The sequence below is a fragment of the Musa acuminata genome, chromosome BXJ3-11 (genome assembly GCF_036884655.1).
Source record: "Musa acuminata AAA Group cultivar baxijiao chromosome BXJ3-11, Cavendish_Baxijiao_AAA, whole genome shotgun sequence".
Lineage (NCBI taxonomy): Eukaryota > Viridiplantae > Streptophyta > Magnoliopsida > Zingiberales > Musaceae > Musa > Musa acuminata.
The window spans coordinates 8,424,751-8,448,745 of record NC_088359.1 but is presented as its reverse complement, the minus strand read 5'-3'; positions in this window follow the sequence as shown (position 1 = coordinate 8,448,745).

The window sequence follows — 23,995 nt, the reverse complement described above, 5'->3', positions numbered from 1 at the left end:
CATATGGTGGTATAATTACAAGAATAATAAAAGCTTACGACATTCTAATATCACCAGAAGAAGAAGTGATGAAAGTAGATCGATTCAGCATAATAAACAAAAATCTACTTCACCGACTAAGATGTTACTATAGAAACGGTAACTGGGTTAGACTCCCTAGAAGGACTGATCACCCTCAATCTGAACCAGAACCGGAAACACCAGTATTTAGGGGTACTCAATCTCCTCCGACCCTTCCCTTTGAGGAAACACATCCAGGTGAGCAAACTCATACATCCATCGAAGAAATTGGGATTCGTATGGATCGATTCGAACAGAGACAAGAACGGATTGAACAAAGACAAGATCAAATCTTATCTGAGCTGCAGCAAATTCATAGTCAATTTGACTCCTTGTTTAGGCACTTTAATTTTCCACCGCATCAATGAACTTATTGAACACCTGTTGTTGTTGTAAACTTCTTATGATACTCACTTCTGATGTACTGGCTGTAAACATCTATTGTGGTAAAAGTTATCTCAGATTTTTGTGGTATCATTACTGTTTGGTATGTGATGTGTCCAAATTAAGAATGTTGTGCTTTGAAACTAAAAGTTTTTGAAAATCTTGTGTTTTGATTTCATTCGAAGAGAACTAGGAATGTTGATGTGTCCGAACAGATAAATTTGTTAAAATAATTTTCTTTCGGACTATATTGTATAATCAAATCACTTGATTTCCATGATTATATGTGAAAATCTGCAACAAAATCTTGTCCGAATGCATCTTATTTATAAAACAGATTTTCTCGTACACCTTCATGAAAATTGAGTTTCTGAAATAGATTTGATGAAGTGATTCATGTATGTATTCCATCCTGCAAAATCTTTACAATGGATTATAACACAAAGGGGAAGAAGTATTTAAAGCAATCTATGTAAAATTCCTCTATAAGCTTGCTATTATTATTTTCTGGTATCATAGTTACTATGCTTTTTGTTGATAACAAAGGGGGAGATATATATATGAATTGATAAAAACTGCCATGATTAGAAATACTATGAATGATGCTATAAACACTGCTATGATTATGCCATCCTTGCATCACCAAGAGAAATATGAACATGTGCTAAAGTTTGCATTATGCCCTGAGTTGATATCTTATCATGTGAAGAAAATGCAAACCTTGCTAGAATATTTCAAATGTGTGCATCATGTAATAAGTTTCACAGCTTTATATGATAATGTTCAAACTACATGATGAATAGTTACAAACAACAATCATACAAACTTGATGATGTATGTCAAGCCCTGACATCATCTTTGAAGAGATACATCATGATGAGTATCATGATGGGAGTATTGATAAGTTTAACTGATCTAACTTATCAATACGTCACTTGAATTCTTAGGTCTTGAATTCAAGGTTGACTTATCTCAACTATGGCATATAGACAGGGGGAGTTAAGGATAACTCCATTATCAATTGATTGTCATCATCAAAAAGGGGGAGATTGTTGAATCTCGGATTTTGATGATGAAGTCAATTGTCATTTGTTGTCTAATCTATGTGTTGAGATAAGTGTGCAGGATTAACTACGATGAAAGATAGACAAGCAGCAAGAGTTGCGCCGGAGTCAAGTTCATGATCACGTTGGGAGTTCGAGAGTTCGACGGAAGTTCGGATGGTCGTCGGAGGTTCTGTGAGAACAGATCCGAGAAGTCCAGAAGCTTGCCAAGCGAAGCTCGTCGGAACTTGCCAAGTGGATCGTCGCAAAGTCCAGGAGTTTGCCGGAAGTCCGTAGGAGCATCACCGAGGGTTCATCGGATGATCGACGGAAGTTCGCCGGAAACTCGCCGGAAGGAGCGATTGACGCACCGAAGCAAAGCTGCAGAAGTTGTCTTAGATTTAATCATAGTTAGCACGTTGATTAAGTTGGAAAATGGGAGGTGATCCCATTGGCTTAATCTTGGGGCAATTGGGCCCCTGAAAGATTGAAATTGGGCCGAATGGAATGAACCATTCGGACCCTGATTGCACCAGGAGGTGCAACCGCCCAGGCCAGGAGGTGGCACCGCCTGGGCTAGGCCTTCAAGCGAGACTGGGCGGTGCAACCTCCCCAGCAGAGAGGTGGCACCGCCTGAGCTCAGTCTTCGAGCAAGACTAGGCGGTGCAACCTCCCTGGCAGAGAGGTGGCACCGCCTGAGCTCAGTCTTCGAGCAAGACTGGGCGGTGCAACCTCCCTGGCAGAGAGGTGGCACCGCCTGAGCTCGGTCTTCGAGCTCTGCCAGGCGGTGCAACCTCTCCAGTCAAGAGGTGCAACCGCATGATCCCTGAATTCCGGGATTTGATTGTTTTGAGCTCCAAATTTGAATTGGGTTGGGGCCTATAAATTCCCCACCCATTCAGCACTAAAAAGATACAGACCTACACCGAAATCTTGATCTTTTCTGTGATTCTAAGAGCTCAAAAGTGTTGTAAAGCCTTTAAGTCTCCTCCTTCTGTTCTTCAAGTTTTCAGTTGTAAAGTGAGGAGAGAAAGGTCTGTAAAGGTTGTCTCCTGAGCCTGTCAAAAGGAGAGAAACTGTAAAAGGGAAGTTTGGCCTTCGCCTATTGAAGGAAGGCCCCTAGTTGACGTCGGCGACCTCGTCGGTGGAGGAAGCCAAAAGTGGAGTAGGTCAAGGCTGACCGAACCACTCTAAATCTCTGGTTTGCGTTTATTTTTGAGCACTTTATCATTACTGCAAACCTCCTTCATTACTACTGCTCTCTGCGCTTTCACGAACAAGTTCTAAGTGCTATTCTTCCGAATATGCATTCAGACGAAAATTCGTATTTTCGTACATTACAGTTTACGTTTACGTTTGATTCTGCAGAACTGTCTTCCGTGCTTTTACGAACGAGTTTCTTTGCAATTTACACTTACATTTTGATCCTAGTGATAACTACAAACTGTCCTCTGCAATTTTACGAACGAGTTTCAACATTTAGACGTAAAACTGCATTTAGACGTAAATCGGCTTTCCTCGCACAATCATCAGATCTCAGTTCACGTTTACGTCTTGATTTCAACTGCATACTGCCTTCTGCGAGTATACAAACGAGTTTTAAAGTTCAGACGCAAATCTGCGTTTAAGACGTAAATCTGCGTTTAGACGTAAATCTGCGTCTAGACGTAAATCTGCGTTTAGACGTAAATCTGTTTTTTGCAGATTACATTTTGAGCTGTACAACAGCAGCACATTGTCTTTACACTTCTGCTTAAACTGCTCCTAGACGCAAACTGTGTTTAGACGCAATCTGCGTTTAGACGCAATCTGCGCTTAGACGCAAACTGCGCTTAGACGCAATATGAGTTTAGACGCAATCTGCATTTAGACGCAAACTGCGTTTAGACGCTAACTGTGTTTAAACATAAACTGCACTTAATCATAAGTAATCTTAGAATCGGCTTTTGCATCAAAATAGTCTTTATCGAACGAACGCAGCTTCGTTTTTTAATCGCTGAAAAATATCCGCTGCACTAATTCACCCCCCCCCCTCTTAGTGCTCTCGATCCTAACAATATTAAGCCAGATATCAAACCTCTTAACATTTTCATTAAGACATCAAGCATGGTTTCATTAGACATAAATCATTTTCAATCAAAATCCAAAATCATCAAGATACATATTATTTCTTCTTAAAAAACATACATAGGATTATCATTACATTTAAATCTAACATTTTGTTGTATTTTCATAAAACATGTAATTTTCATTATCATTTTCAAAATTACTAGCATGATAAGCATGATTCCAATTTTTACATTTTCATCACATTATTAAACATGCAATTTTTAAGGAAAAATAAAATTTCTAAACTAAATTAAAGATAACTTATGAAAAGTATCATGTAATTTTGAAATAAATTAAATAAATTTTGTTTACCTCATCGTCGAAAACCGTTAAGGCGTAGTTTGCCACCTCGCCTTTGTTGATTTTCTCCTCGTCTTCGAATAAGCTTGATTTGTCCCAAAGTGCTTCCTTCTTCTTGTGTTCATAGCAAGTAGTTGCGTTCTTTTTTACTTCGGTTCTTTAACTTTTGTTTAATGAACTTTTTAAATTTCATGAGGAGTTCAAGTTCACCATCACTTGAGCTTATGCTCGAGTGGTCTTCAATTGTTCTAAGTCTCAAATCCTTCCTAATATTTGGAATGTTGTTCTTGTGTTCTTCACATGCATTGCACATCAATTCATAGGTCATCAAAGACCTAATTAGTTCTTTAATCGAAAAATGATTCAAATCTTTTGATTCTTGTATTGCTGTTACTTTTGAATTCCAATTTTTAGAAAGCGATTGTAAAATCTTATTAACGAGTTCAAAATCCGAAAAACTTCTACCAAGTGCTTTTAAACCATTGATGACATCCGTAAAATGGGTGTACATGTCTCTAATGGTTTCGCTTGGTTTCATATGAAATAGTTCAAAATCGTGCATTAAAAGATTGACTTTAGAATCTTTTACTTTACTCGTGCCTTTGTGTGTGATTTTGAGAGTGTGCCATATTTCGAAAGTCGTTTTGCAAGTAGAAACCCGATTAAATTCATTTTTGTTTAAGGCGCAAAATAGAGCACTCATAGCTCTAGCATTTAAAGAAAAAATCTTCTTCTCCAAATCATTACAATGGTTCATTGGAAGAGAAGACCTTTCAAATCCATTTTCAATAATATTTCATAAATTTAAATCCAAAGAAAGCAAGATAACTCTTATTCGAATTTTTCAATATGTATAGTCCGCCCCATTAAACAAGGGAGGACGAATGAGAGAGTGACCCTCTTGAAAGTTGGAAAGAGCCATTTCTCTTTGACGTTAAACCAAATGAGAAATACGAGGCTCTAATACAAATTGTTAGGAAAAGAGTCGGCACTAAGGGGGGGGGGGGGGGTGAATTAGTGCAGTGGTAAAAATTATGTCGGTTCAAAAGTTCGTTGCGATTAAATCCATTTCCGACGAAAAACCGTTTCATAAAAGGTATTAACTTTGTGTTATGATCAAAAGCACTAAAGGGGGGGGGGGGGGGGTGAATTAGTGCAGCAGAAATCTTTTGTCGGTTAAAAATACTTTCGTATGAAAACCATTTTAGAAAGAACTTTAACTTGAGAGCAAATGGAAGTATAGATGATGTAAAGCAATAGAGGCAGTTTGTAGTTAAGATAAAGAGTATAATGTAAATGCAAACCGAGATTTAGAGTGGTTCGGTCAATCTTGACCTACATCCACTTTTGGCTTCCTCCTCCGACGAGGTCACTGACGTCCACTAGAGGCCTTCCTTCAATAGGCGAAGGCCAACCACCCTTTTACAGCTTTACTCCTTTTGACGGGCTTAGGAGACAACCCTTACAGATCTTCACTCCTCTCTTGAATGATCAAAACTTTGAAGGAAAGAGGGAGAAGAACTTTTAGCCTTTTACAACACTTTTAAGCTCTCAAATTCTCAGAATAAATACAAGCTTTCGGTGCCCTTTCATGTAGGAAAGGGTGGGGTTTATATAGGCCCCAACTGGTTTGAATTTGAAGCTCAAAAGTGTCCATTCCCGGATTTCCGAGGTCTTGGCGGTACTACCACCATAACTGGACGGTACTACCGCTTATCATCTGTCACTGAGTGGTACTATCACTCAGTCTGGGCGGAACTATCGCCTGACATCGCTTGGAGACCGAGCTCAGGCGGTACCACCACTTGACAGGGGCGGTACTACCACTGGTAGTAATAACTGTCGGCGGTACCACTACCTGATAGAGGCGGTACTACCGCCCAGAATTCCTGGGAGACCAAGTCTCCTAGGCGGTGCCACCGCCGGCCCTGGTGGTGCCACCGCTTAGGAAGAATTCTGGGTTCGAATGGGCTGATCCATTCGACCCAATTTGGGTCTGCCAAGGGCCTAGTTGGCCCTAGATTAAGTTAATGGGATCATCTCCCAATCCTAACTTAATCTATATGCTAACTACGATAATTAAGACATCAATACTATAGATCATGTTCCAGTGCGTCAATCGCTTCTTCCGGCGAGCTTCGGACGAACTTCCGGTGAACATCCGATGAACCCTCGTCGATGATCCGACGGACTTCCAGTAAACTCCTGGACTTGCGACGATCCTCTTGGCGAGTTCTAACGAGCTTCTTTGGCAAGCTCCTGGACTTCTCGGATTGTTCGAACAGAACCTCCGACGATCGTCCGGACTTCCGACAAACTCTCGAACCCCCAGCGTGATCTTGGTCTGACTCCGACTCAACACCTGCTGAATGTCTTACTGCCATCGTAGTTAATCCTGCACACTTATCTCAACATATGGATTAGATAACCAAATGACAATTGACTTCATCATCAAAATCTGAGATTCAACAATCTCCCATTTTTTTATGATGATAATCAATTGATGATGGAGTTAACCTTAACTCCCCCTATCTATATGCCATACTTGAGATAAGTCATTCTTGAATCAAGGCCTTTGAATTCAAGAGATATATTGATAAGTTAAGTTTATTTAAATTTATCAATACTCCTATCATGATTCCTATCATGATGTATCTCTCTGAAAATGATGTCAAGGCTTAACATCCATTTTCAAGTCTTATATTTCAAATATAAAGGATACCAATCGTAGCAATTCATCACATGGTAATATATCATTTTGTAAAATTGTGATGCAAGCAATGTAAGCTCTTGATATCTTAACATAATGCAAATATGCATTCATAGCAATTCGTCAAATGGCAAGATATCAACATTATAAAATTGCAATGTAAGCTCTTGATATCATAATGCAAATATTTCAAATGTAAGCTTTATGTATAGCAATTCATTCTATCAGAGCAATTCATCATATGACAATATATCAATTTATAAAATTACCATATAAGCTTTTGATATCTTATCATAATGCAAATATGGCAATCATAGCAATTATAGCAATTCTATCATCAATTTACCCCATATTTCTCTGATATCTTAACATAATACAAATATAACAATTATAGCAATTCTATTCTATCTATCATCAATTTACCACATATTTCTCCTCCTTTATCATCAATAAAAAGGAGAATGATTTAAGCATATTTCAAGCATAAGTGCGGTAATGATTCATGTCATAGAAAGGTTCATGTCATTTTTCAATTATAAGTGATAGGATACAAACATTTCAAGGAAACATGACATGGAGATAGCTTTCATTACATCTTTCTTTTTATTTGTCATTATCTATTTGCATGAAGGAGGAAAGTCATTGTGACCTTACTTAAATGAAGTTAAACAAAACAATAAGAGATTAAATCATGCTTCATTTTTACACAAATCAAGATATACATGTGAAATTAAATTCTTGCAAGTGTTCATTAAAAAAAATGTCTTCCTTCATGGAATCCATTTCTCGATTAAAAATCATTTTTCACAAGGTAAATCCATGAGAGATGCATTTGTTAATCAATTCCATATGTCAAAAATCATGGAGCATTGATATGAAATGAACTTGATATAAAATCATTTAGGCTCATGAAAGCTCCATTAAGTCCGGAAGAGAAATACAAAATCATGTATTCGAACAGTATTGTTAGGATCAAGAAAGTACAAAAATGAAATTCATGCATTCGGATAAAGTTTTGCCAATGCTTTTCAAACACATACATGGAGGTAAAACATGCTCATCATCATGAAAATTTTTGCATCCAAAACACACAATTTCCAACATATTATTGAAGCATATATGTAAAATTTGTATCATGAGTTTTCATCATTAAGTGATTGAATCAAAGAATCAAGGAAGTCTGAAAAAATAAATTCAACAAATTAATGCATTCGGACAAATCAACATTCCTAATTCTCTTCTAATGAAATCAAATTGTTCTTCACTTAAAGGTTTTATAAAAATATCAGCTAGTTGATGTTTAGTATCAATGAACTCTATAATTACATCATGATTAGTGATATGATCTCATATAAAGTGATGTCTAATATCAATATGCTTTGTTCTTGAGAGTTGAATGAGATTCTTTGTTAAGCATATTGCACTTGTGTTATCACATTTAATGGGAATATTTTTAAGATGAACTTTATAATCTTCTAAGGTATTTTTCATCCACACAACTTGTGCACAGCATGCACTAGCTGCAATATACTCAGCTTCGGTTATTGATAGTGCAACCGAGTTTTGTTTCTTAGATGACTAGGAAACAAGGGCATGTCCTAAAAATTGACATGTTCTTGATGTGCTTTTTCTATCTCGTCTACACCCAGCAAAATCCGCATCAGTTTAAGCAATTAGCTTAAAATTCTTGGATTTTGGATATCATAATCCTAGATTTGTGATACTTTTAAGATATCTAAGTATTCTTTTAATAGCTTTGAGATGAGATATCTTAGGCTTCGATTGAAACCTAGCGCAAAGTCCTACACTGAACATGATATCTGATCTAGTTGCAGTGAGGTAAAGTAAACTTCCTATCATACCCCTATAAGTTTTTTGATCAAAGCTTTCTTCACTCTCGTATATTTCTTACTTAGTGGAGGTGCTCAAAGGAGTGTTGATAGCTTTTGAGCTATCCATAATAAATCTTTTTAGCAAATCTAAAGCGTATTCAGTTTGACTAATAAAGATGTCATTGCTTAGTTGCTTAATTTGTAAGCCAAATAGAAAGTTAATTTTCCCATCAAACTCATTTCAAATTCAAGGCTCATAGTTTTAGCAAAAGATCCACAAAGAGATTTGTTCGTAGAACCGAAGATAATATCATCAACATAAATTTGAATAATGAGTAAATTATTTTTAAAATTTTTAATAAACAATGATGTATCGACCTTGCCTTTAGAGAAATTGTTTTCAATAAAAAAATAACTAAGTCTCTCATACCAAGCCCTTGGGGCTTGTTTTAAACCATAGAGAGCTTTAGTTAATTTAAATACATGATTAGAGAGACTATTATTCTCAAATCCGGGAGGTTGTTCAACATAAACTTCTTCGAAAATAAAGCTATGAAGAAAATCGCTTTTAACATCCATTTGAAACAACTTAAAATTATTACTACTAGCAAGGCAAGGAGCATCCTTATGGCTTCTAATCGAGCCACAAGAGCGAATGTTTCTTCGTAATCAATATACCTTCTTCTTGGTCAAAACCTTTGGACACTAATCTAGCCTTGTTTCTAACCAGATTCATTTTGTTTGTTTCTAAAGACCCATTTAGTACCAATAACTAAATGATCATTTGGCATAGGAACAAGCTTCTATATATCATTTCTCTCAAATTGATTTAACTCATCTTGCATTGCGATAATCCATGGATCATCTTTTATAGCTTCATCAATACATTTAGGTTCAATTTGGGAGAGAAAAGCAGCATTGGCACAAAACTTTTTAAGAGAAGAACGTGTTTGAACCCCTTTAGATATATCTCCTATGATTAGCTCCTTAGGATGAGCATCTATAAACTTCCAATCCTTGGGTAAGGATGTTTTGGAAGTGGATGCATCCAAATTGCTAGTTGGAGAAAGGGTTACATTTAAATTCAAAGTATCAAAATTAACATCATCATCAAAATCATTTTTCTTGATTTCAGAAATCTCATTGAAAACAACATGAATGGAATCTTCTAGAATTAAAGTTCTCTTATTGAAGATATGAAATGCTTTAGAAATCGAGGAATAACCAAGAAAAATTCCATCATCAGATTTAGCATCAAATTTTCCTAAGGCATCTTTTTCATTCAAATTTAAAATATGAAACATTGGGTTTTTTGTTGTTTTACAACTCATAAAGTGTTTTGGTGAGTAAGGGTCTTACTAGAACTCTATTCATAACATAGCATGCCGTGTTTATGGCTTCGGCCCAAAAATATTTGGGGAGACTATGTTCATTCAACATGGTTCTTGTCATTTCTTGTAAATTTCTATTCTTTCTTTCTGCTACTTTCTTTCTGCTACTCCATTTTGTTGAGGATTTCTTGGAGTAGAGAAGTTGTGGTTATATTTATTAGATTCACAAAATTCTTGGAAATCACGGTTTTGAAATTCACTACCGTGATCATTTCGAATTGATGAAATCATAAAACCCTTTTCATTTTGAACAAGTTTACAAAACTTGGTGAAATACCTATAGCATTCACTTTTGTGTTTCAAAAAATAAGTCCATGTGTATCTACTATAATCATCTACTATAACAAAAGCGTATTTGCTACCTCCTAGGCTTGATGTAAAGATTGGTCCAAATAAGTTCATATGGATCAATTGCACAGTTCTAGAGGTGCTTATTTGATTCTTAGATTTGAAGCTATCTTTTATTTGTTTTCCTAATTGACAAGCATCACATACATTATCTTTGATAAACTTGATATGAAGAATTCCTCTTATAAGTTCTTTGAATGAAATTTGGGTAATTAGTTTCATGCAAGCATGACCTAATCTCCTATGCCAAAGCCAAACATCGTCATTCAAAACCGAAAAACATATTTCATTGCAAAGATCATTTATGTCAATAGTGTATATGTTATTTTGTTTTAATATAATCATAGATGTGTTCTTGTGTGATTTTTTAATAATGCAAGCATTAGATTCGAATTTAATAATATATCCTTTATCACACAATTGATTAATGCTTAAGAGGTAATGTTTTAAACCATCAACTAACAAAACATCTTCAATAAAGAAGTTAGATTTTCTACCTATGGTTCCTTTGCCAATGATTTTACCCTTGTTGTTGTCTCTGAAGGTGACATAGCCTTCTTCTATGCTAGTGAGCTTAGAGAATTGAGATGGATCTCCGGTCATTTCCCTTGAGCATCCACTATCAAGGTACCATCTCTTGCTCCAAGCTTGTAATGGTATATGTTTCGTCAAGAAATGATGATTTTTAGGTACCAATTTAATCTTGGGTGCCTCAAAAACTGATCTAAATTGTTTGTTATGTTGCAAAGAATTTATCATGGTTCCTTTAGGAATCCAAATCAATTTGTTTGGACTAACTTTCTTGAATGGAAAATGATAAGTTCTATATCCATATTTGTAACAAAAGTTGCATTTGCTTTGGTGTGAAACATACAAGATAGGACCTTTAATAAAGGATTTTGGTGAGGACTTCTCATAAATCCAATTCCACTTCGTTTAGGAACGTGACCCTTATTTGTAAGGATCATATTCAAAGACTTGCTACCAACTTCGAATTTCTTCAAAGTGTCTTTAAGTAGTAAGTTCTCATTTTGGAGAGTTTCCAGATCATGACATTTCATACATGGAGCTAAATTATCATTATGTTCAATTTTTAATTTATCAAAATTACTAATAAGAATATCATGCTCCCTTTTTAACAATTTATATTTTCTACTAATTATTTTGCATTCATCAAATAAGTCATGGAAAGCATTTAACAATTTATTAAATGATAAATCTGCATCAATTAAATTCGTTACCTCCTCTCCGATGGCTATTAGGGCGTAGTGAGCAACTTGCTCGGTGTTGGACTCCTCTTTTCCGGACGTGCTTGAGTCATCACACGTTGCTTTGAGCGCCTTCTTCTTTGGTGTTCTCTTCTTGACTTAGGGACAATCACTTTTATAGTGTCCCAGCTTCTTGCATTCATAGGAAATAACTTGGTCCTTTTTGGGTTCAAATTTATTTTTAGTGTCATTTTTAAACTTGTTTATTTTAATAAATTTTTTAAATTTCCTTGTTAGAAGTGCCAAGTCATCGTCAAAGTCCTCATCACTTGAGTTTTCTCTCAAGTGGTCTTTTTGATTTCTAAGTGTCATATCCTTCCTGTTCTTTAGAAGGATGTCTTCATGCTCTTCATGAGCTTTGTAAGTCATTTCATAGGTCATTAATGACCCGATTAAGTCTTCAAGAGGGAAGTTATTTAAATTTTTAGCCTCTTGAATAGCAGTGACTTTAGGGTCCCAACTCTTTGGAAGGGATCTTAGAATTTTATTAACGAGCTTGAAATCTGAAAAACTTTTACCGAGTCCTTTTAGACCATTGATGGCATTCGTAAAATGGGTGTACATGTCACCTATCGTCTCACTCGATTTCATTCAAAAAAGTTCATAAGAATGTACTAAAAGATTGATTTTTGTCTCTTTCACTCTACTCATGCCATCGTGAGTCACTTCGAGTATATGCCAAATATCAAATGCAGATTCACAAATCGAAACACGATTGAACTCATTTTTATCAAGTCCACAAAATAAGGCATTCAAAGCCTTTGCATTAAGAGTGAAAGTCTTCTTCTCCAATTCATTCCAATCGATCATTGGAAGAGAAGACTTTGAAAATCCATTTTCAACGATATTCCAAAGTTCAAAATCTATGGAAATAAGGAAGATCCTCATTTGAATCTTCCAATAGGTGTAGTCCATCCCATTGAACATGGGTGGACGTGTAATAGAGTGACCCTCTTGGTTTCCAGCGTATGCTATCTCTCTTGGGTTTTAATTGGATTGAGAGTTAACCCTATTGAATCTTGTATTTTGATGATGAAACCACTTGATATGTGTTTATGATTTAATCTACGTTTTGAGTGATACAGGTCTACTCGATCAGGATTAGACAGTTATCGCAGGAGGAATTGACGTTGCGCCGGAGGAGATCATGTTAGGATATTGGATGGCAGAAGGCTTCGGACGTCGGGCATCGGCCAGCCAATGACGTGCCGGGCAACAGAATGTCAATTCGCATTGTAATAATTGTCTAGATCGGAGTAGAGTTTTGGCTTATGTGTGCAGGATTAACTACAATAACGATGAAGACATAAAGCGAAACAATGTGTCGGAGTCAAGCACGAAGGATTTGTTGCAAGTTCGAGAGTTCGACGGAAGTCCGAAGGTTCGTTAGGAATGCTGCCGGAACTAGCCGAGAATGAGTAGGGAGCTTGCCGAAGGGTTTTTCGGAAGCTCGCCGGAAGGTTCGTTGGAAGTTCGCGGAGCTCGCCAAGAAAGATCGGAGCTTGCCGAAGAAGCTCGTTGGAACTCGGCAAGATCAAATCGTGAAGTCTAGGAGCTTGTTGGGAGTCCGTAGAATGGTTTTTGAGAGTTTATCGGAAGACCGCCGAAAGTTTGCCGGAAGCTCGCCGGAAGAAGTCTTGACTTGCGGACTTTGTAATAGCTTAGAAAATGTCTTTAAATTTGTAGTTAGCACATTAATTAGGATTAGGATTAAAAGATAATCCTATATCCTGGTTAGGGGCCAATTGGGCCCAAAATTAGACTTGGTTTGGGCTAAATTTAAAGCCCAACCAGTGAACCCGAGACCCAAGCGGTGGCATCGCCTGGACTGGGCGGTGGCACCGCCCAGCACTCGAGAACCAGGCGGTGGCACCGCTTGGCTGGGCGGTGGCACCGCCAGTCCACTGTCAGTGTCAGACACTAACAGGCGATGACACCGCTACTGATAGGCGGTGGCACCGCCAGCATCGGGAACCAAAGAGAATTCAAATTTTGGAGCCCAAATTTGAATCCTCTTGAGGTCTATAAATATCCCTTAAATCTCAACTGAGATTACAACTTTTTGAGAGGCAATTAATTGAGAGAAAGGTCTTAGAAAATTCTTAGCAAGTCTTGTTTTCAATTTGCTAGTGTTCACCTCCTTCTTTCTTGCTGAAAATCTGTAAGAGAGTGAACCGCTTGTAAAAAGTTGTAAGAGGGGTATTTGCCCTTCCCCTTCATGAGATTTGCTAGTGGAAGGTGGGAGCCTCATCAAAGAGGGCCTCGCAAGTGGATGTAGGTCATTTGACCGAACCACTTTAAAATCAGCGTAATCTATGGTTTGCATTTCATTACTGCTATTTACATTACTGCAAACCTTCTTACATGCTTTATTTCCTCATTACCTTTGCTGCACAACTTTACGAATACGCTTTCAAGTTAAGCACTTACGAGTTCGATTTTTACCGTACGAAAGATTTGTCAAAACCGACGTTTTAATCCGTTGCACTAATTCACCCCCCCCTCTTAGTGCCGCTCCGATCCTAACAATTGGTATCAGAGCACGGTATTTCTCATTTTGGATTGACACCCGAGAGAAATGACTCTTCATGGCTTTCAAGAGGGCTTATCGGTTTTTCGTCCACCGTTGTTTAACGGATTGAACCACACTTATTGGAAAACTCGAATGAGAGTTTTCTTGATTTCTATGAATTTGGATTTATGGAATATCATTGAAAACGGTTTTCAACTTCCCTCTAAACCGATGAACGAATGGTCGGATTTGGAGAAGAAGTATTTTTCTTTAAACTCAAAGGTTATGAATGCCTTATTTTGTGCTTTGGACAAAAATGAGTTCAATCGGATTTCAACGTGCGAAACGGCTTTTGATATTTGGCGAACACTTGAAATCACGCACGAGGGAACTAGTAGAGTCAAAGACTCGAAAGTTAACATTTTATTGCATGATTTCAAGCTTTTTCGAATAAAGCCGAGCGAAACCATTGTTGACATGTACACCCGTTTTACGGATGTCGTCAATGGTTTACAAGCTCTTGGCAAATGTTTCTCGAATTTTGAACTTGTTAGTAAAGTTTTACGATCACTTTCTAAAGCTTGGGAATCAAAAGTAACGGCAATACAAGAAACCAAAGATTTAAATAATTTTCCACTTGAAGAACTTATCGGCTCATTGATGACATATGAAATGGTGCGCAATGCACATGATGAACACAATCAACCCTTGAACCACCTTCCAAAGAATAGGAAGGATTTGGAACTCCAGACAAATGAATACCACTTGAGCGATGACTCAAGTGATGAGGACAATGATGAACTTGAACTTTGGACACTAAATCTTAATAAGTTCATTAAACAAAAATCTAAAATAAACAATGAACTTGAACGGAGGAAGAGGCCAAAGAAGAGGAAGGCAACCACGGATGAATCAAAAACTTCCAAAGGTGAAACGGCGAATTGGGCTTTGACGAGCTTCGACTACAAGGTAAGTAACTCAACTCTCTTGAATTATTTTGAAATTACATAATACTTTTCATGAGTTATTTTTAATTTAGTTTAGGATTAATTTTCTTAAAAATTACATGAAAATAAAAAAAATAGAAATAATGCTTATCATTCTAGTAATTTTGAAAATAATCATGAAAATTATATGTTTATGATAAACAAAATGAATTTGATTAAAAATACCTTATGAAATATGATATCATGCCTAATAAATTTATTTTTTGAAGCTATGCATGATGATGATGAGTTTTGGGTAATTTATAGTTTATTGATTATTGATGATTTCCATAATGATCTTTTACGATTTATGGATTATCGATTTATACCATGATGAAAGTTGCTTTCAAAAATGATGCACGGCTTTTGTATGCAAACTAAGCATGAAAAGATAGATTCACCTAAAAAGAAAAATGTATGACTGCAACAAATAACAAATGATTTTGGTTGAAAATATTTTATACTCAATGAAACCATCATTGATGAATATGCTTTATGTTTAATTGTTTCTTTGGCGTATATGCCCTATCATGATAAATATTTTAAAATTAAATGAAATCATGTTTGATTTGAAGTAATGCATAATGATCATACTTAATGATGCATTTTTTGATTTGACATAAAAGTGGCTTTAAAAAAAAAAATGATGTATGTTTTGATTTGACATAAATGAAATAGGCATGCTTATATGAAATAGTGAAGTGTCATGCTTGACAATTGTATACTTAATGATGCATAAAGTTGTAATGAAAATATTAATATTTTAATACTATGATTTGATGATTTTATGCATGACATTGTAAAGTTATATATAATAATGCATAATGATGAAATTGTATAATAAACATATTAAACATTTTGAAACCATGTTTTAGTGTCATGCATATTGATCATGCTTAATAAATCTCGAAATTATGCATGATGAATCTTACGATTTATGGATTATTGATTTTTACTATAATGAAAGTACCTTATTGATATTTGTTGTAATAAATCTTACTCCTTTGGTTTTAAACATGATACATGTTTTTATTTGGCATAAATTAAACAAAATCATATATTTTGAAACAATCGAAAAGAGGGAAACATTCTTGAAAATTATTTTGCTCAATCTTATTGATTTTGATTAATCCATTTGTATCATCTTTGTGAATCTCTTAGATTTTGATAACGATTTTGATGATTTAAATTTGAATAAATTTTTATCAAAATCACGATCTTGATCTCTTGAAATTTATAACATGAAATCTTTTATGAATCAAGATTGTTTTCTATTTAAAAGGAGATTTGTCAAAATGTTTTATAGTCTTTTAGTATTCATGATTTTGATAATTATGTTTTGAAACTTTATGTAAACCAAGAATGTTCATCATGATTCTCTCTTTGAATATTTAAAGAGAAGAATTTTCTAGATGAATCATGATTTTGATGATTAAATATTTGATGTGCATGAATTGAGATATTGCTCTCCTACTATTCTTTTTGCTATTCACCAAAAGGAAGACTAATTCTAATAAACCATGATATGCTATATGAATTTTATTGTATTCATAAAGTAATATCTCATCACTAATTTTTGTTTACATTCCTTCATGTGATGATATGAATGTATGAAACACTTATGATATGATTTTTTTTATACAATTCCATATATTCGTGAAATATTTATCTCATCACCCAATTAATTCCTCTTGATACTCCTAATGTGATGAAGTGAAATTATGCATGAAATACAAATGGGGGAAGTTTTGATCATGCAAATTGATACCATCATGATATGAAACATTTATGATTTGCAATGATGTATGCAATACTTGTGCTTTCTAATTATGATGTGATGTATTACATATGATGTAAATCATGATTTAAAATACTATGAGTTGTTGCTAAAATGATGTATTATAAATATTGATTTAATGTTTTGTATCATGAATACTCTAAATGATGAATGTTTGGTATCATAATCAAAATGTTGACAAATAGTTAAAAATTTTAGTATCATGTATGATATTCTGATAATGTTGATCGATTTATTCAATATCGTGCATGAATGAATATAAGGTTTTTGAAAATGTGCATATTCTAATTAGAAAATATGATGATGCACAAATAAGATTGATACTTACCTTTGTCATAATTGATGTAAAGGGTCTTCCCTTCTTTTTGACAATGACAAAGGGGGAGATAGCTAGCTTGCACAAGTCAAGAAGATGCAAAATCTTGATTGCTAGCTTGCCTATCTTAAGTAGTAAAGATTGCTAACTTGCTTATTTCAAGAAACAAAAGTTGTCTTCTTGAACATCACTATCTTGCCTATCTCAAGAAGCAAGACTTGCAACCTGCACATTACAATAGGAAGCAAGAATCGATAGCTTACACACTTCAACAAGAAAGCTATCTTGTATTTGCTTTCAAAATTTTTGCTAGCTTGTATGTTGCAAAACTTGATCACTTTTTCAAACACTTTGCTAGCTTGCACTTTGTAAAGGAAGCGAAAATAGCACTTCTCAAAAGAGAAGAAAGAACTTACTATCTTGAACATCACAAAAATTTGCTACCTTGCATGATGTAAAATTTGCTATGATCACTATCTCAAAAGAGTTGCTATCTCAAAAAAAGGCAAATGTGCTATCTTGCCTATCTCAAAATACAAAACATGCTAACTTGTTACGGAAGCAAAATTGCTAGCTCAAACATTGCAAAGGAAGCAAAAATTTGCTAGCTTGCAACTTGCATATCATGAAAATTGCTAGCTTGTAGTCTAAAGAGAAGCAATTAGTTGTTATCTCAAGAAAAGCAAATATGCTAAAATTACAATCTTTAATTGCTAGATTGCATGATGATAAAATTTGATACTATGTTTTTCGTGCAATGTATGAAACTTTTTATCTCTAAACACATAAGAGTAGGAACTTCTCCTTTTTGTTGATGAGAAAGGGGGAGAAGTATGATGACATGACATGTTATGCATAAGTTTATGATGACATGTTGCTTGGATTCTTGAATCCAAGAGTTTCTATCAATAAGCCATATTGATAGGGGGAGTTTGTTTAAACTCCGGGAGTTAAGGTTAACTCCGTCATCAAGTGGTTGTCATCATAAAAAAGGGGGAGATTGTTGAATCTCGTATTTTGATGATGAAACCACTTGATATGTGTTTATGATTTAATCTATGTTTTGAGTGATACAGGTCTACTCGATCAGGATTAGACAGTTAACGCAGGAGGAATTGACGTAGCGCCTGAGGAGATCATGTTAGGATATTGGATGGCAGAAGGCTTCGGACGTCGAGCATCGGCCCAACCAATGATGTGCCGGGCAATAGAATGTCAATTCGCGTTGTAATAATTGTCTAGATCGGAGTAGAGTTTTGGCTTGTGTGTGCAGGATTAACTACGATAACGATGAAGACATAAAGCGAAACAAAGTGTCGAAGTCAAGCACGAAGGATTTGTTGTGAGTTCGAGAGTTCGAGGGAAGTTCAAAGGTTCATCAGGAATGCTGCCGGAACTAGCCGAGAATGAGTAGGGAGCTTGCCGAAGGGATTTTCGGAAGCTCGTCGGAAGGTTCGTTGGAAGTTCGCGGAGCTTGCCGAAGAAGCTCGTTGGAACTCACTAAGATCATATCATGAAGTCTAGGAGCTTGCTGGGAGTCCGTAGAATGGTTTCCGAGAGTTTATCGGAAGACCGCCGAAAGTTCGCTGGAAGCTCGCCGGAAGAAGTCTTGACTTGCAAACTTTGTAATAGCTTAGAAAATATCTTTAAATTCGTAGTTAGCACATTAACTAGGATTAGGATTAAAAGATAATCCTATATCCTAGTTAGGGGGCAACTGGGTCCAAAATTCGACTTGGTTTGAGCTAAATTTAAATCCCAACCAGTGAACCCGAGACCCAAGTGGTGGCACCGCCTGGACTGGGCAGTGGCACCGCCCAGCACCCGAGAGCCAGGCGGTGGCATGCCCAGCACCCGAGAGCCAGGCGGTGGCACCGCTTGGCTGGGCGATGGCACCGCCAGTCCACTGTCAGTGTCACACACTGACAGGCAGTGGCACCGCCACTGACAGGTAGTGGCACCGCCAGCATCGGGAACCAAAGAGAATTCAAATTTTGGAGCCCAAATTTGAATCTTCTTGAGGCTTATAAATACCCCTCAAATCTCAGTTGAGATTACAACTTTTTGAGAAGCAATTGATTGAGAGAAAGGTCTTAGAAAAGTCTTAGCAAGTCTTGTTTTCAATTTGCTAGTGTTCACCTCCTTCTTTCTTGCTGAAAATCTATAAGAGAGTGAACCGCTTGTAAAAAGTTTTAAGAGGGGTATTTGCCCTTCCCCTTCAAGAGATTTGCTAGTGGAAGGTGGGAGCCTCTTCAAAGAGGGCCTCGCAAGTGGATGTAGGTCATTTGACTGAACCACTTTAAAATCGGCGTAATCTCTGGTTTGCATTTCATTACTGCTATTTACATTACTGCAAACCTTCTTACATGCTTTATTTCCTCATTACCTTTGCTGCACAACTTTACGAATACGCTTTCAAGTTAAGCACTTCCGAGTTCGATTTTTATCGTATGAAAGATTTGTCAAAATCGACATTTTAATCCGCTGCACTAATTCACCCCCCCCTCTTAGTGCCGCTCCGATCCTAACAAACCCCGCTCTAATACCAATTGTTAGGATCAAGAGAACTAAGAGGGGGATGGGTGAATTAGTGTAGTGGAAATCTTTCGTCGGTTAAAAAGACTTTCATACGAAAACCATGTTGGAAAGAACTTTAACTTGAGAGCAAACAGAAGTATAGATGATGTAAAGCAACGGAGGAAGTTTGCAGTTAAGATAAAGAGCATAATGTAAATACAAATGTTAAAACCCTTGTAGATTCTAAACTTGGGGTTGATCTCTTTAGGGGATCGGCCTCCTTGGAACTCTATAGGGGTTCCTCCCTCCAAGTTGCTGCTCAAAGGCTGCAGAAAAGATTCATCTATTGCTTATGAAAAGAGGTAGAATACATGACTATTTATAGGGCTTTTAAACCCTAACTCATAATAGGACTCTTACTTAAGACTCCTACTTCTAACCAACTTCTAATATGACTCATACTCAAGACTCCTACTTCTAACCAACTCCTAATAGGACTCCTACTCAAGACTCCTATTCTTTTACAACTCCTTATTTTTCTCTAAGAAATAACCTCCTAACCCTAGCCGGCCACTTCACCTCTTTAATAGGGGTCGGCTTAGGTAGGTTTTACATGAATGTCCCTCTCAATTAGGACTCTCCTAGCTAGAGTCCTAACAGACCCGCCCTCTTCAAATCAGCCTTATCCTCGAGGTTGACGATTCATGAATTTTAGGAATTTGATCTTCAAGTCATCATAGTTCTCCCAAGTGGCATCTTCTGTTAGTAGATTTGCCCACTGTATTAGCAATTCAGTAGTGGATCGTCGTCGTCGAGTCACGATCCGTCGATCAATAATGGCACTTGGCTTAGTCTGAAGTTCTCCTTGGGTAGTCATATTTGGTGGGTTGCTTTGGGCTGTCTCCAAGCACCTATTTAAAACTTCCGTCTGGCCGTCGGTTTGTGGGTGATATGCCATACTCCTTTTCAATTTAGTACCCTGCATATGGAATAACTTTGTCCAAAATCTGCTCGTGAAGATGCAAGTAGAATTTATCATAAGCACAATGCGTCCCTTATAGTGTAATTCTTTTGAGTCCCAATTGTAATGAGCCATGGGGCTTAGTGCTTCCTCCAATTTTTTTATAATCTTACTAGTCTCTGAATCTTCCTGCCATTCCATCTTAATATCCTTAAGAAAGTCGCTGGTCAGAAGTGAAACGGCCGAAACTTCAACTTGCTCGGGTAGCTGCGAAAGCGCATCTGCAAGAACATTCTCTTTCCCCTTTTTGTCAGTTATTTCATAATCAAATCCAAGAAGTTTTGTTACCCATTTTTGCTACTCAGGGGATGATATCTTTCGCTCCAAAAAGTACTTGAGACTTTTATGGTTGGTTTTAATTTGAAATCGTCGGCCAATCAAGTAGGGTCTCCATCTCATTGCTGCGCGCACAATGGCAAGCATCTCCTTATCATATGTTGACTTATTTTGATGGGAGGGAGATAATGCCTTGCTAGTGTATGTGAGTGGTCGACCATCTTGCATGAGAATGGCTCCAATTCCGACTCCAGATGCGTCGGCCTCAATAATGAAGGGTCGGTTGAAATCTGGTAGTGTTAGCACCGACGTCATCGTCATGGCTGCCTTAAGTTTGCCGAAGGCAGCGGAGGCTATGTCTGACCATTGGAAGACATCTTTTTTCAGTAAGAAAGTAAGTGGTGCACTGATCTCTCCATAGTTTTTCACGAACTTGCAGTAGTAGCCTATTAAACTCATAAAGCAATGTAGCAATTTTACGTTCCTCGGGGTAGGCCAGTTTTGCATTGCTTCAATTTTGAAGGGGTCCACTGTCACACCTTCCTCTGATATGATATGCCCAAGATATTCCACCTTCTGTTGAAGAAAGCAAAAATTCGTAGTGGTTGTTGTGTGTTCAAAAGGTGGTTTTCGGTATGTCTTCTTCGCACACTCATATTTGATGATACCCGGATCAAAGGTCCATCTTTGTAAAGATTTGTGCTCCCTTTCATCTAGCAATTCATCTGCTATTGGAATGAGGTATTTGTCCTTGATAGTTATGCCATTGAGAGCTCGGTAATCAACGCATATTCGCCATGTTCCGGCCTTCTTGCGTACAAGTAGCACCGGTGAAGAATAGAGGTTGCAACATGGCCGAATAACTCCTGTTTCGAGCATTTCTTTTACAATCCTTTCTATTTCATCCTTCTGGAGATGTAGATATTGATATGGCCGAGTATTTGCTGGAGGTTTGCCTGAAAGAATCATTATATAATGATCATGCTGACGGGTAAGAGGTAGGTTGTACGATTCGTCATATATATCTGAAAATTCAGTAAGCAAAGGAAGTAGGTTTGGATCTTCAAATTGTATTGGCTCTCCCGTAGTTTCCTGCTCAAGTTGTACCAAAAATCTTCTGCATGCTTTATGCAAAACCTTCTCCATTTGTTGTGTGCAAATCATTGTTACGTCGCCCCCACGTTTCCCGTTCAGTATCACCTGTTTCTCCTTGCTGTAAAATTTCATAATTAGCTGCATAAAATTCCAAGAAATATCACCTAATGTCATCAACCATTTAATTCTGAGCATGGCCTCATGTTTGTTAAGAGGGAGAAGGAAGAAATCTGAAATTATCTCTTGGTCCTGCAGCAATAGTTTCTCCTGCGGGCACCTACGATCACAATTCAAAATCCATCCATCGGCGACCTTAACGTCAAACCTGCTGCAATTCTCAATAGGTAAAGCCATCTAGACAGCAACTATACTATTTAGAAAGTTATTAGTACTGCCCATGTCGATGAGAACAGTGATCGGTTCTTGTTTGAGAAGGCCTCCAACTTTCATCGTTTGCGAGTTTGAGTAGCCGGCTAGTGCATGTACCGTAACTTCGGTCGGTTGTGGCTCTTTTTCTGCATCTTCTTCTTCAAGTTCTAGGCTCTCTTCTGGATATTCATTGATCTCTTCTTCTATTGGTTCAATCATAAGAAGTCTCCCTTTACTACAGCGATGCTCACGGCTCCACGGCTCGTCGCAATGCCAACATAACCCCTTCACATATCACTCTCGAAGCTCTTCTCTTATTAACCTCTTTGGTGTAGGGACTTGGTCAATAGTAGGGGGGGCTGAGGGCTTCAATATTTCTAGTTGAGGAGCGACCCTAGTCCTCCACGCTTCATGGTTCAGTTGCTCCTCTTGATGTCGTGCGAATGAGCCATAAGCATGTACGGTTGTCGTGCTTTAACTTCTCCTCGGATCTCCGGGTTTAAGCCCTCAATGAAGGTCCTCAATAGCTGTTTTTGAGACCAATCACGAGTTTGATTAGATAACCTTTCAAACCTGGTTTGGTACTCCTGAATGGTAGAGGTTTGTCGGATCTTTGCTAGTTGTCCGTCAATATTCTCGTAATCGGTTGGTTTGAAGCAGATCAGCAGTCCTTCTTTGAATTGTCGCCATGAAAGGACTCCATAAGTATGTTCAAACCAGTCAAACCACTGTATAGCATCCCTTTCAAGATGTATAGCTGCAATTTTCACCATAGATGCATCCGCGGTTTTGTGGTACCGAAAATATCGCTCCGCGCGCAAGATCCAACCAATCGGGTCTCCTTCTTCCCATCTAGGGAAGTCCACCCTCATGCGTGGATAGTTGGGATCGATCATAGAGCCTCCCCTCCCTTGGAAGTTATCTCTTCAGGCTTGGTGCGATTGGGCAAAGCTCTCTCCTTGATGTGATTTCTTTGTGCTTAGTGGTCGGCCCAATCTGAGTTCGGTAAAGAGCGTCCGAATCTTATCCTCCATTCGTGCCTCCAAGGCTTCGAATTTAGCATTGATTGCCTCCTTAGATACCATAGTATATGTCTTCAAATCTGTGATATTAAGATCCCTCTTTTGTTGTTGGGTTAAAGGCATGTATTGGTTGAGAGAGGTGATGGTCGAAAGGGTTGGTGGATTGGTGGATGTAGGCTACGGTTTAGGCTTGTTTTGTTGCTGTTTTGGGTGCAGTTTGAGGGTGTGGTTTGGTGGAGTTTTAGGGCTGTGGATAAATTTTTGGGTCTGTGGTAGATGGCAGCAAAGGTTTGATAGAAATCAGTGGAAGTTGCAGCAAGTATGTGCTGTCTTGTAAGAGCAGAATTGTCGTCGAAGAAACAACGGTTTCTCAACAAAATTTCCACCAAAAACTTAAGAGAATTGAGGTGAGAATTGACATTAAAATCACAGTTTATATGACAGCAAGGATGTCTAATTTAATCAAGAAAATTTTGGAAGTATAACAGCAAGGAAATTGGTGCAAGCTGCGATAGCAGAATTCTTATCGAAAAATTTCAGTAGTTTACGATGAAAATTTGCAGCAACACAAAATCGTTTTTAGAGATAAATTCCTCAATAGATCAATCTTAGATGGAATCCAAGATGATCTATGAAGT